The sequence below is a fragment of the Urocitellus parryii genome, chromosome 4 (genome assembly GCF_045843805.1).
Source record: "Urocitellus parryii isolate mUroPar1 chromosome 4, mUroPar1.hap1, whole genome shotgun sequence".
Taxonomy (NCBI): Eukaryota; Metazoa; Chordata; class Mammalia; order Rodentia; family Sciuridae; genus Urocitellus; species Urocitellus parryii.
This window is the reverse complement of record NC_135534.1, coordinates 94314220-94328291: the sequence shown is the minus strand read 5'-3', so window position 1 is coordinate 94328291 and position 14072 is coordinate 94314220.

The window sequence follows — 14072 nt, the reverse complement described above, 5'->3', positions numbered from 1 at the left end:
GCAATCTTTGGAATATGTGAAAACATTTACAACACTTTGTATCTGATAAGAGATTTGTCTGCAAAATATATACAGAATTCCTATAACTCAATAGCAAAAAGACAAGGTAACCTGATTAAAAAAATCACCAAAGGATCTAAGTAGACATTTTTCCAAAGAAGACATACAAATAGCCAACAGTATATAGCAAGATGTTCAACATCACAAATCATTGTAGAAATGCAAATCAAAAGCCTCAGTGACAGATCTTCACATTTGTTAGAATGGCTATTATCAAACCGAAAGACGTGGGAAACGAACCTTTGTACACAGTTGGTGGGAATGCAAAATCAAGTAGCTCCCATGGTAAACAGTAAGGAGGTTCCTCACAAAATTAAATAAAAATAGGAGCACCATATGATCCAATAATCTCACTTCTAAGTATGTATCCAAAAGAATCTTTAAGTCAGGATCTCAAAGAGCTATCTGCATTTGCATGATTATTGCAACTTACTCTCAATAACCAAGACATGAAAATAACTTCAACATCATTGACAGATAAATAACCAAAGAAAATGTGATGTGCACACAAACACACACACAGACACGCACACAATGGAATAACATGCAGCCTTAAAAATGAAGGAAATCCGGCCATATATAATAGTATGATGAAACTAGAGGACAGTATGCCCAATATAATAAGAATAAATAAGTAAATAAAGAAAGAGGGGCAAAAACTGCATGATTCCCCTTATTTGACATTTCTAAACGAGTCAAACTCAGAAGCAGAAGATAGAATGGCAGTTACCAGGGGCTGAAAATAGAAAGAAGTAGGGAGATGATGGTCAACAGATGCAAAGTTTCCGTTATGAAGATGAATAAATTCTAGACATGCTTTGTACAGCATAGTGCCTATAGTTAACAGTGCATTGTGTGCTATAAAAATTAAAAGAATAGGTCTTTAGTTAATTGTTCTTATCTCTCTCATACACACACAAACACACACACAAAGTGGATGGAGAGGCAGGAGGTAAGTTTTGCAGGTGATAATATGTTTATTATCTTGATTATAATAATGATAATTTATGGGTGTATACATATGATCAAACTCATCAAATTGTGTACATTAAATATGTGCTTTTTTGGTATAACAATTATACCTCAAAACAGCTGTTGAAATTATTTTACATTCAGAAACACAAAATCACTCCATACCATATGTGTTTAGTGTTCATATGTTAAGATTGATCCTTTAAGACCAGGACCATCTTTAATGATACAGAAATCAGGAGAGAGTTTTCCTTATAGAAGAGTCAGTTTTCTGGGGCTTAAAGAATTAAACCAACTGAGAAATGTCACAAATATAATCTTCTCACAGTCAAATTTGGACAAAAAGAGCTCATATTTCCTGCATCTTATGTTAAGTCAAGAGAAGCATACCAACACCTTCAAGTTCATTTTTAAAGGTACCAGATGCTTGTGCCTGACAAGACACCATTATCTGAATTATTTACTCAAGTAGATTTCATTTCTGAAAATGAGAAAATAGGAGAATACTAAAAACTCCAATTGCAAGGTTATATTTGATTATAAAATGGATTCATTTCAAACTTCTGCTTCCTGAAGAGATTTCTGATTAGTTTCATTACTTAACCTACCTGAGCTATTTGTAACACTTGAGCCTTGGTTAGCCAGGAAGGCCATTCTCATGGTTCTCTATCCAAACTTCCAGGAGAGCCAGTGATCCGTCAACCTCCTACTGAGTTTAATCATATTCACTTCAGGAAACTATTTGCCCTGGGAGTGTTGAGTTTGTTGTGGTGCTATAATTTATCATATGAAGCAAAGTATCCATTTATAGACTGTCAGAAAATCCTCCAGGAAAAAAAAATGAGATAAATATCACTTTGTTTCTCAACCTAAATCAACATTTTCATCATTTAAACATGTCAAGTCTCTGTAACATAAAGACAAAGCTAAAAAAGAAAGGGAAAAATAGTACAGCACAACCCTGGATAGCCAACAAAATTTAAAAGTGCATTTAGGGTATTGTAGAAGAGAAAGCAGTTAAACCAGTTCAGTTGATACTTACAACAATCTTGTAAAGTGGGCAACATTACTCCCATCTTATAGAAAGATAAACAGGCAATAAGAGACCCAAGTATGATACCACAGCTGTAGTTTTGGGAAACCTGTATCAGAATAAGGTATCAACAAGTATACGAATAAAATTGGTAACAGTAAGAATGCAGACATTCATAGATTCCCCATCTACTTTTCTATTGTCTCAGAGTGAAGAACTTTGACAGAGCCATAGTTCTCTGGGAAACCCTGATTATCAAGCAGCCCCATATGGAAGTCTTCTGGCAAATTTTATTCTCAGGCTTGGTCACATTTTTTTTTCTTCACAGATGACACTTGCCAACCAGAGACTCTGGCCTCCTAGTAGACAGAGGGTTCATACAAAGCATCGCATTTATCATGGCATGCAGAATTCGGCTTAGCAGTGTAAAAGGACAACAATTTCAATCTCTTGTGGTTCTTGGGGGTTGACAGGGATTGGCTCAATGGTTTTTCTGCTCCATGCAATTTTGGCAAAGGGCCTTGGAGATCTGGGGGCTTATTTAACTGGAATGTCCAGGAGAGCTTGTTAACATGCCTGACAGCAATGCTGCCTTCCTTCTGGGAGTTCAGCTGGGGCTATCAACTGGAGTAATGGGCCTTTTCATTGGATTGGATTACTCAGAGCACAGGGGCTGTAATATAAGAGAGAGCTTTCTGTCAGAAAGCATTTCAAAGGATAGCTACTGGTCCTCTTATGACAGTTTAGAAGACTCTGTATACCATCCTGCTTTCTGTTTGCTAGTTCAGATTTAGGGAGAAGAAGAAGCAGATCCAACTCTTTTTTAAAAAAATATTTAATTCTAATTTGTTATATATGGCAGCAGAATGCATTACAATTCATGTTATGCATATAGAGCACAAATTTCATATTTCTGGTTGTATACAAAGTATATTCACTCCATTTATGTCTTCATGTACTTAGGGTAATGATGTCCACCATCTTTTTTACCCCATTGCCCCCTCCCTTCCCCTCCCTCCCCTTTGCCCTATCTAGAGTTTATCTAATCTTCCCATGCTCCCCCTCCCAACCCTACTATGAGTCAGCCTCCTTATCTCAGAGAAAACATTCAGCATTTGGGTTTTTGGAATTGGCTAACTTCACTTAGAATTATATTCTCCAACTCCATCCATGATTGTATTCTCCTTTCTTGCTGAGTAATATACCACTGTGGACATATACCACATTTTCTTTAATCATTCATCTACTGAAGGACATCAAGGTTGGCTCCACAGTTTAGCTATTGTGAATTGTTCTACAATAAACATTGATGTGGCTGTGTCTCTGTAGTATGCCGTTTTTAAGTCCTTTGGGTATAAACTGAGGAGTGGGACAGCTGGGTCAAATGGTGGTTCCATTACAAGTTTTCTAAGGAATCTCCATACTGCTTTCCAGAGTTGTTGCACCAATTTGCAGTTCCACCAGCAATGTGTGTCCTTTTCCCCCACATCTTCACCAACACTTATTGTTGTTTGTATTCTTAATAGCTGCCATTCTGACTGAAGTGAGATGAAATCTTAGAGTAGTCTTGACTTGCATTTCTCTATTTCCTAGAGATGTTGGACATTTTTTCATGTATTTGTTGATTGATTGTATATCACCTTCTGATAACTGTTCAGTTCCTTGGCACATTTATTGATTGGGTTATTTGTTATTTTGGCATTTAGTTTTTGAGTTCTTTATATACCCTAGAGATTAGTGGTCTATCTGATGTGCAAGTGGTAAAAATTTGCTCCTAAGCTGTAGGCTCTCTATTCACCTGATTGATTGTTCTCCAACTCTAGATGTAAGCATCAGCATGACCATACAAAGCATGGAGGAGTTGTTGAAGGTCACCTTCAGTTCCTAGCTCCCATAAAAAGTCACACTTTTGGCAGATAGAGAAGCAATAACAACCATTTAAGAATGTCCCTAAAATCTTCTCATTAAGGGATACTGGGAAAATATAATGATTGAGAGGAAAGTGTTCTAATGACATAAGCCCCAAAGTTTTAGAAGCAGATACATATATGGGAGACTTTTTAGGAAATGAAAAGCTGTGAGTTGGGCTGCAGTTGTTGCTCAGTGGTAGAGTGCTTGCCTAGCATGTGTGAAGCACTGGATTCATCATGTAAAAATAAATAAATAAAATAAAGATCCATCTACAACCAAATTTTAAAAAAAAAAAAGTTGTGAGTCTAATATGACTGAGATGGTATATGCAAATCAAATAACCTAAGTAAACAAATACTCAATTCAATGTTTATGATACAAACAAACCAGACTGTGGTCTTTCATAGTGTTCACTTCCCAAGTTGATGATTGCAGTTGGAGCATAGAAAAAGCAGCATATTGTTGTGTCTGAATTTTACTGTAAAAATAACCAGACTAAATTTTAAGGTTCTGTTCTTATAAAACCCAATGAATTGGTCTGGATCAAAGCTTTAATGGTAACCAAATAACATATTTGTGACAGATGGTGGACCAGATGACTAAATATGCATTACATTGAGTCCTTACCAAACAACTTTTAAAATACACAGCCTGTGGAGTGATTGAAAATGACTCATAGATTTATAGAATGTATTATGTTTACAGTAAAATAAAAGTAAGAAATATCTATAGGTGCCAAAAGAATATTTTCTATGATGGAAAATGTTGGATAATGCAACATAACATACATCCTCAGCAAATGTCCTCTGGTTATTTAAAAGTCACAATCCAATGCTGCAGTGAGCACAGCTTTAGCATTCTGATAAGATACAACAGGGCTGGAATACCAAGCAGTTGGAGGAAAGCATGGTCTCTGAGACAGACAGAGATGAGGGCAAAGGAGAAGATAGAAGGAAAAACAAGGAAATGAATAAAATTAACCAGAAAGAAAACTCTCAATCAGGTTCAGTTTCAAATCTGTACACACAGAAAATAAGTTTCTTACCTTAATGTCCTTAAAACATACATTGTCATTACTATTTTTTTAAACATAGTATTTTTTTCTATATTTGGAAAATTTGGGATGGTGGGAAGGCAAATTCCCTAATTTCTCATCCTAAAACAGGCCTTGTTCTCGCTCTTACTATTTAGGCTTTTGTATGTTGGTTTATTCATTTTTTTAAATAACTACAGTACAATTAGTTTCTTTTAAAAAAAATATAGCTGTAAACTCAACAAAATAGAGATTATTGTTAGAATTTTTACTGTTAAAGATTAGGTAGGATTAGAAAGTGAGAAATGGCTTTGTGTAGGAGGAGCACCTGACTATTTTCAGGCATCTGGTGCATGTGGCTAATTACACTTTCATTCAGATATTACATTCTAGAAAGAGGAGGTGAAGAATCAGTAATTCACTCACAGGTAATTTTTACACTAAACAGACCCAAAGATACTTCCTTGCTGAAGTTCATGTGTTTCCCAAAGATTCTGAGGCCACTAGGAGAACTATGCTCCTGTTATAGTTTGGATCCGGAATGTCCCCTCCAAATTTCATGTATTGAAGGCTTGGTCCCCAATGCACCAAGATTCAGAGGTGGAGCTTTTGGGAAGGAATTTGATCATGAGGGCTCTGACCTTATCAGTAGATTAATCCATTGATATCCAAAGGACTAGTAGGACATGGTAGAAACTGGAAGCAATGGGGTATGGTTAGAGGAAGACTGTCACTGGGGGCATATCCTGGAAGGGTTTTTCTTGTTCCCAGCCCCTTACCACTCACTACTTCCCAGCTACTATGGGCTGAGCAGCTTTCCTCTGCCACTGTGATATTCTGTTTTACCTCAGGCCAGCAATGGAGCCAGCTGACCTTGTAGCAAAATCTCTGAAACTTTTCTTCCTTTAAGTTGTTTATGTCAGGTATTTTGGTCAAAGCAATGAAAAACTGACTCAGCCAGCTCCCGTTATCCCTTCTCCATCACAATCCCTAGCCCCATATTCTCTGTCCTCACCAAGATACTGTGTACTCTAAGAGCAGTCTGTCCCTGTGACTGAAACACAAAGAGGTTTGGCTACAGAGATCCCATGGCAAAAGCAAAGATTTTAAGTCATAGCCGTATTTTAATACTTCAGGGTTACCAGGAATCTTGTCTCTTCTCATCAAAATCTAGATAATTCACAACATGTGTCCCAAGGCAAACGAGAGACCAACCCTACATTCAGCAATGCCAGAAATTCACTATCCCTCCACTCACAGCCCTATGGAAACCCCCAGTCTAGTGAAAGCTTCATCAGCTCTCTCTCTCTCTCTCTCTCTCTCTCTCTCTCTCTCTCTCTCTCTCTCTGTAGAACTTTAGGGCCCACTTCAGTCATAAAGACAGAGAAAAAACTTGTGAATTTAACAAAAGTTAAAGGCTCTTGGGCTCATGTCACATACAGACTGAGCACAGAAGCCATATTTGAGGCCATCTGACTGGTGGACTTTAGCAGTTAGAATGATTTTATGACCCAGTGGCCCTTGAGTTTGCTATGTATGTGGAGTATGGAGGATCCAAGCTTAAGCATGAGTAAAACATTTTAAAAAATGAATGAGAAGGCCAGGCATGGTGGCATGCCTGTAATCCCAGTGGCTCAGGAAGCTAAAGCTGGAGGATGGAGAGTTCAAAGCCAGCCTCAACAAAAGCTAGGCACTAAGCAATTCAGTGAGACCCTGAGGGCTGGGGATGTGGCTCAGTGGTCGAGTGCCCCTGAATTTAATTCTCAGTGCCTTCCTCCCCCCCGACACACACCAAAAAAAAAAAAAAAAAGAATGAGAAAAGTGTTTTTATTTCTACTCTTCCTGCTAGGAGTCTCAGCAGGGCAAGCTATATCACATCTCCTCATTTTATCCCAAGCACTGTGCATAATTTGCAAGTAAGAGAAGTTGGAACTAACCCTGATCCTTAAGTTCTCCATAAGGAATTCCTTGGCCCTAAATTCCCCAGCTCCCCACTGGGGAAATGAGAAGGAAGCGGTCTGAAAGAACACTAGGGAGAAGGAAAAAAAAATGGTGATTTCAATGCAGCATAAAGTTGACTGTTTACCACACAGAATTAGCATTTTGTTTTGATTTGAACTGGACATAGAACTAACTAGAAACTCAAGAACTCACACTCTGACCAGCAGCTCTCACTAGATGGGCCTCCACAAGATGACCAAGCAGATCATTGATCCCAAGGAACACTATGTGGGAGGGAGGATAGGACTTGTTTGTTATTTCTTTCCACTAAATGTCAAAGGAACAGTGTCCATGTCTGTCTTTTACACTAGTTTCTCTCAAATACTAGAACAGGGCCTGGAATAAAGTCAATATCCAATAAATATTTTGTATGTGTGTTATTTCCCTTCTACTTTCTATGTGTATATTCATATGCAACTATCATGTACATATAATTTTTTAATTTTTTCTACTAAATATTGCAAGCATTTATTTATGTAGTCACATAATGTTTGTGGTGATAAATTTAAGTGACTTTCTAATATTCTTTCTATCTTAGTGCCTAAATGTATTTCTGGTTTTGGATATCTAATTTATTTATAATGTCAAAAAATTTTTTAATATGTCAAAACATTTTTTTGAATTTTTTAAAATTTATATATGACAGTGGAATGCATAACAATTCTTATTACACATATAGAGCTCAACTTTTTATATCTCTGGTTGTATACAAAGTATATTCACACCGATGTACTTTGGATAATAATGATCATCACATTTTACCATCATTTATAACTCCATACCCCTTCCCTTCCCAACCCCTCTGCCCTATCATGCCAAAATTTATAACAAACCTACATTTTGACATCTTTTCACATATTTACTTTGAACTATTTCTTTAGCATGAATGAGATGACTAAATGAATGGATTTTCACTTTTGTATGATCTTTGATTAATAGTAAACAATTCTTTTCAGGAAGAATTGAGAGAGACTAAGATAAGAGGATCATAAGTCTGAGGCAAGCCTGAGACTGTCTCAAAATAAAAATATTTTTAGAAGGGCTGGAGGTGTAGCTCAGCAGTAGAGTGTTTGCCTAGCATGTGTGAGGTCCTGTGCTCAATCCCTGGTCCCCGTGAAAACAGCTTGGTGAGTAGAGACAGACCTGAGACCATAGTTATACCAGTTTAACTAACTGAAGACTGAATGCAAAGTTCTTTTCCCCATGATATTTATAATTTGGCTTATTTTCTTTCATGTTCGTATTCTCTCAACTATCTTCAGTGATGAGGTCAGAGTAACATCTATCTTTATTCCTCACTACGTCAGGTGACATCAGAGACTCATCAGTTGTTGAGGAAGTCAATAACTTTATTTACTTAACTCCCTTCAGACCCTCCTATTGAATTCAAGATTTTGAACTTGCAAGAGATACCAAGGAAAGATTGGAGTCCATTTCTGCAAGTACAAAATGGCTACTAGAGAACAGAAGGAAATGATCAGAGTAGTTACAAAGATAACTTCCTGCCATTCACTAACCCAAACAGTTGTATAACTTAGAGAAATTTCCAAGCACTGCAAGAGATTTTCTAAGATATTCATAGATTCACAGTAGATATTTTTGCTTTTTAATCCTATTGTCCATGAGTTGCTGCATCTTTAATGGTATCAAGGAGGATCGAAGTCAAGTGTTAATCAAACAAGGTGTGATTGCACTTTCCAAGCGTATAGTACTTGAAATCATCAGGTGAATTTATATTACCTTTCCCTTGAGGACCATGAAAGAACTTCTACTTTGAGTTTGTTCATGCCTGGTGCAATCAGGGGTGAAAGACATAATTATCCCAGTTTTCATTTCATGTTTATAGAAAGTGAGCTCAGCTGAAAACACAGGTTAGTATTTAGATCCTTTAATTCTTGAGTTCAGGATGTGATTTATTTCATTATTTATTTTATCATAAAAGCATAGGTCTTCAGAATTTCCTATTTCTAAACTTTATCACCTTTCCTTGGTTGCCTTCTCTAGAATCAAAACAGTGACAGCAACAATTATTTCAAGTGCTTGGCATATTGAAAAGTTCCTGCTATTTCATATTATTTTATTTTAGTCCCACTTACATAGTTTGCTTAGACTCTGTGCATTTGTGTTCTTGGTGTCTTTTCATTGATTTTCCTTTGTTCTATATGTCTAACTTTCAATTACATATTGATTAGAGGTTAATCAATTAAAAAAAATACATCTTCTCCAGTCTTACAGGAAGATAAAGTCTAGATTATTTCCTAATTTCCCTCCTTAGTATAAATCGTTTATCTATCCATCTTATAGGGTACATAGTATTATTTAGATAGGACTCATGACCAAACATTTAGAGATTAAAAAACTCTAGAAATCCTATCTTCTGTATTCAGTCCCCTCTAACATTATAAGATGACTATCAAATGGAAATGTCTTCAAATTCTATTCCCTTTTGCTTGCTTATTTTTTCAATTCATAGGTTTCAGATGTTTATATTGATAAAGGATACAAATGTTTTAAATAATGAGAAAAATATCAAGACACTGGCTGATTACAAGCTTCTCCTGCTAAATTGCATGTCAATAATGAATTCTAATAAAATTGATTTCAGGCATGTCACAGCACACTAAAAATGTTTCTATTCTTGTCCCAGGATGTGATGGTGCGAGCCCCTAATCCCAGCTACTTGGGAGACTGATATAAGAGGATCATAAGTTTGAGGCCAGCCTGAGCAACTTAGTGAGACTATTTCAAAGTAAAAAGATTTTTATTTTTATTTTTTTTCATTTTTTTTCTTTTTTATTGGTTGTTCACAACATTACAAAGCTCTTGACATGTCATATTTCATACATTAGATTGAAGTGGGTTATGAACTCCCAATTTTACCCCAAATGCAGATTGCAGAATCACGTCGGTTACACATCCACAATTTTACATAATGCCCAATTAGTAATTGTTGTATTCTGCTACCTTTCCTATCCCCTACTATCCCCCCTCCTCTCCCCTCCCATTTTCTCTCTCTACCCCATCTACTGTAATTCATTTCTCTCCTTGTTTATTTTCCCATTCCCCTCACAACCTCTTATATGTAATTTTGTATAGCGATGAGGGTCTCCCTTCATTTCCATGCAATTTCCCTTTTCTCTCCCTTTCCCTCCCATCTCATGTCTCTATTTAATGTTAATCTTTTCTTCCTGCTCTTCCTCCCTGCTCTGTTCATAGTTGCTCTCATTATATCAAAGAAGACATTTGGTATTTGTTTTTTAGGGATTGACTAGCTACACTAAGCATAATCTGCTCTAGTGCCATCCATTTCCCTGCAAATTCTATGATTTTGTCATTTTTTATTGCTGCATAGTACTCCATTGTGTATAGATGCCACATTTTTTTTATCCATTCATCTATTGAAGGGCATCTGGGTTGGTTCCACAGTCTAGCTATTGTGAATTGTGCTGCTATGAACATCGATGTGGTAGCATCCCTGTAGCATGCTCTGTAAAAAGATTTTTAGAAGGGCTGAGCGTGTAGCTTAGTGGTAGAGAGCTTGCTTAGTCTGAGGTCCTGTGCTCAATCCCTGGTCCCCGTGACAACAGCTTGATGAGTAGAGACAGACCTGAGAGCAAAGGAGGCTGAAAAAGTCTAATTTGACTTTTCATCCTTTTCCTGACAGTGCTCTGACAGATTCCAAACGTGGCATTGCATTTCCAGAAGAAAAAGCAGAGGGAGAAAATCTTAGATTAGTTCTCCTCTTGATTTAATGTGAACTTAATGGTAGTATGAATCATAGTGAATGAGCAGTTCATAAGACCATTGAACTAGAATGCTCCATTTTTTTCTGGCAGCTACAAAATAAGTTCTATACAGTAATGAACTCAAAACTAAAATGTAGTGAAAGGAAAATATTTCTAGCACAATGCGTGACCACTCTTCTTCAACTTACATCCCTAGTTATCAGCATTTCATATCACTTCTTACATTCCTCTGGGAAATAACTCTAGTTTTGGAGTAGGTTAGGCCCAGCTGTTTTGCACTTGAAGCACCATTTGCTTCTCCTTCATGGTATTCATCAACATTGCACTCGCATGATTGTGGGATGACTCACTGCCTCCCCAGACACTAAGATCTTTAGGCAGCCAGAACACTGTACCACATTTGCTGCCTTACCTCCCATTCTGAGCACCATCGACCAGCAACAAACATCTTTGGATGGATGAATAAAAGGCTGAAAAAAATGAATAAGTATATGATTAAAGGTCAGTCAAGTCTCAAAGATTTTCAGAGAACACATGAATGCACAGCAGTTGCTCTGTTGCACAAATAAATGGGGGGGGGGGCACACAAGTTCATTTGTAATGTGTTTGGCAAATATATTAACTTTCATCAGTATCTTTTCCTTTATTGGGACAAATATTTGTTCTCAAAAATTTCTTTCTCTGTATGTCTCCCTGTGTGCATGTGTTATTTTAATGCAGATGCATCTAAAAAATCTTTTTATACACAATTTCTCAATCCTGTAACCATTTACTCAGATGCTGCAACATAAGAGCACCTGGATGAATTTTTAGATAAGGGCCCCTGCTTTGCTTCTCCCTCTCCATCATATCATAGCACTCACGCTTTGTTAATTGCAAACAGTCTTCAATCTATATTGATCCCTGATTCATATGTTTACTTAGTCTGAAAAATAAAAAAGTGTTTCCACACAGCTGATTGCAATATAAATTAAGCACCAGCTGGGCTTGTGAGTCAGTGGTTAAGGATTACTGCAGCTTTATATCATGGCAGAATTCCAGATGTGAGATCAATCATGGAAAATAAATACTAAGCATGAGCTGAAGATTTTTTTCCTGAGGGTTTCAGAAATGAGGATGAAAAGTTTTGAACAGAAATAAAATTGAAGAAGGTCATCTTCTGCTGACCCCAGTGAGGTTAACTTTCCTGTTTATGGAAAGCAAAGCGGTTCTTTTTTCTGAAGAGCAGTGAAGACATACTGGATGTATGATGCCATTTCTCTGACTAATTTATTGCAGTCTCTGAGGAACAGGAAAGAGAATGTGGTGACAAAGCAGCTGACTGGAAGCCTTGGCCCTGATACTTCTGAGCTTGTTTCATGACTGAATAACTACTAAACACCTTTGAGCTCTATTTAGTCCATTTATTTGTCATAGCCCTGGCTCTGCCACTAGCTGGGTGACCTTAGGCAATGACATTCTGACTTAATTAACCCTCTATGTCTGTTTCCATACACATAAGATGGAAATCATCACGCTACCTACCTCAGAGTGCTGTTTTGAGGATTAAATGCAATAATATTTGTATAGCACTTGCAAAAAAAGGCTGGTATACAATAAATATTGCATAAATGCCAGCACTATAATTTCTGTTACATTTTCTCTTATGAATGACCATGCATTCTGTTTGTGCTTAGGTTGGAAGTATACCAAAATCTGATGATTGAATTAATTAGGCAAAATCGGGGACTAGAAGTGGTCTATCTTTCCCTTTACCCCTGCTCCACCCTCCCTAAATCTTCATTAACTATCCTCAGGACCTTGAACCCTGCACTAGCTTGTTAGGGCTGCCCTGTTCTGGAAGTCTCAAGTTCAAGGTCAAGAGATCAGCAGGGTGGATTTTGTCAGAGGCCTTCTCTTTGGCTTGCAGATGGATGTCTTTTCATGTGTCTTCACAAGGTTGTCCCTCTGTGCATTTTAAGTCAGTGACCAACTTTCCTCTTAAGAAGGGCTGTCCCCCTTAGAAGGACATTATTCACATTTCACTACTCAGAAAATGACAAATTCAACTAATAGTACCTAGAGGTCAAGGACTTGTCCCTTAGTTCTGCCTCTTTGAGATTCAGCTGAACCCAGTCAGAGTTATTCCCCCATGCTATGCTCATTCTTGGATGTGGGCTTGGCCTCAACCATGTTTTGCTGCTGCTTCTCCATCTTTGCTGTCTCTTTGGAAGATTTTGGTCCTACCCACTGAGCTGTCAGGCTGCCAATCTTCATTCCCATGAGTAAAGTGTTGAAACCCATAGCAGGATTTCTCATTGTCTTTTGCTCTTAGAGGAAGATTCAGTCCTAAGTTTTACACCCAGGAAGGTCACCCTTGGGGAACTTCATTCCATGTCTCTGAGCACCCCATTTCCTCATAACACAGAACACCTAGGCACCATTCTAAAAGCAGTCTGCTATCTCTATAGAAGCCTGTTTAGCCCCTTTTTGGACCCATGCCTGGCAATATAATGTCATTTCTGCAAAACCTTCCTTAGTATTGTGCAGGTAAATGCATTCTACAGACATAAGTTATCTAAATTTCCTTTCTGGAAAAGAACATATGCTTGAAGTTAAACTGATTAAATTTTGATTCTTTCTTGCATTTCTCTTTTGAATAAGTCACTGTCAAGAAACTACCATGTGCTCTGTACCTGTGATCTTGAGTAACATAAAGATTCTGCAGTTTATTTTTAGCCACAAAATGAGAATAGAATTGTTACCTTGTTGAGTTTATATCAGAACTGAGTAGTATAAGATATGCAAAGTCTTTGGAATACATAGTGGATTCTCAATAAATATTTTCAGGTTAATGAAGTATCAACAAATAGACCCATAGTACTTTACTATGAACCTCATATCTTACCAGCACTGATCTTTATACCATTTTAGTGAGGTTCTTCTTTACCCAGGCTCCATCAAACACTTCTCATTCATTTATTAAATAAATGAATAAGATCTTGTATGTTAACTCTGTCCCCAGATCCAAGAAATACAACAGTCAACAAAAAAGATAAAGTCCCAGATGAAGCAGGAGTCTTTTAATGTTATGAGAAAAACAGACATTGAACAAATGAATACTGATGTGATATATGCTATGAAGAAGTATAGGGTGTTTGTGTAGGATTCTGACCATGGAACTAGACAGGGAAGCATTCTCCCCAGTGAGCAAACTCCTGGAGGGTAACTGGCACCCTGATTCCCATGATTGGAATGCTCAGCTATTCCCTGCTGAGACTATTAAGATAACTATGTGGATGCACTACCTGGTTTACACAGTGACATCTTTTGAAGG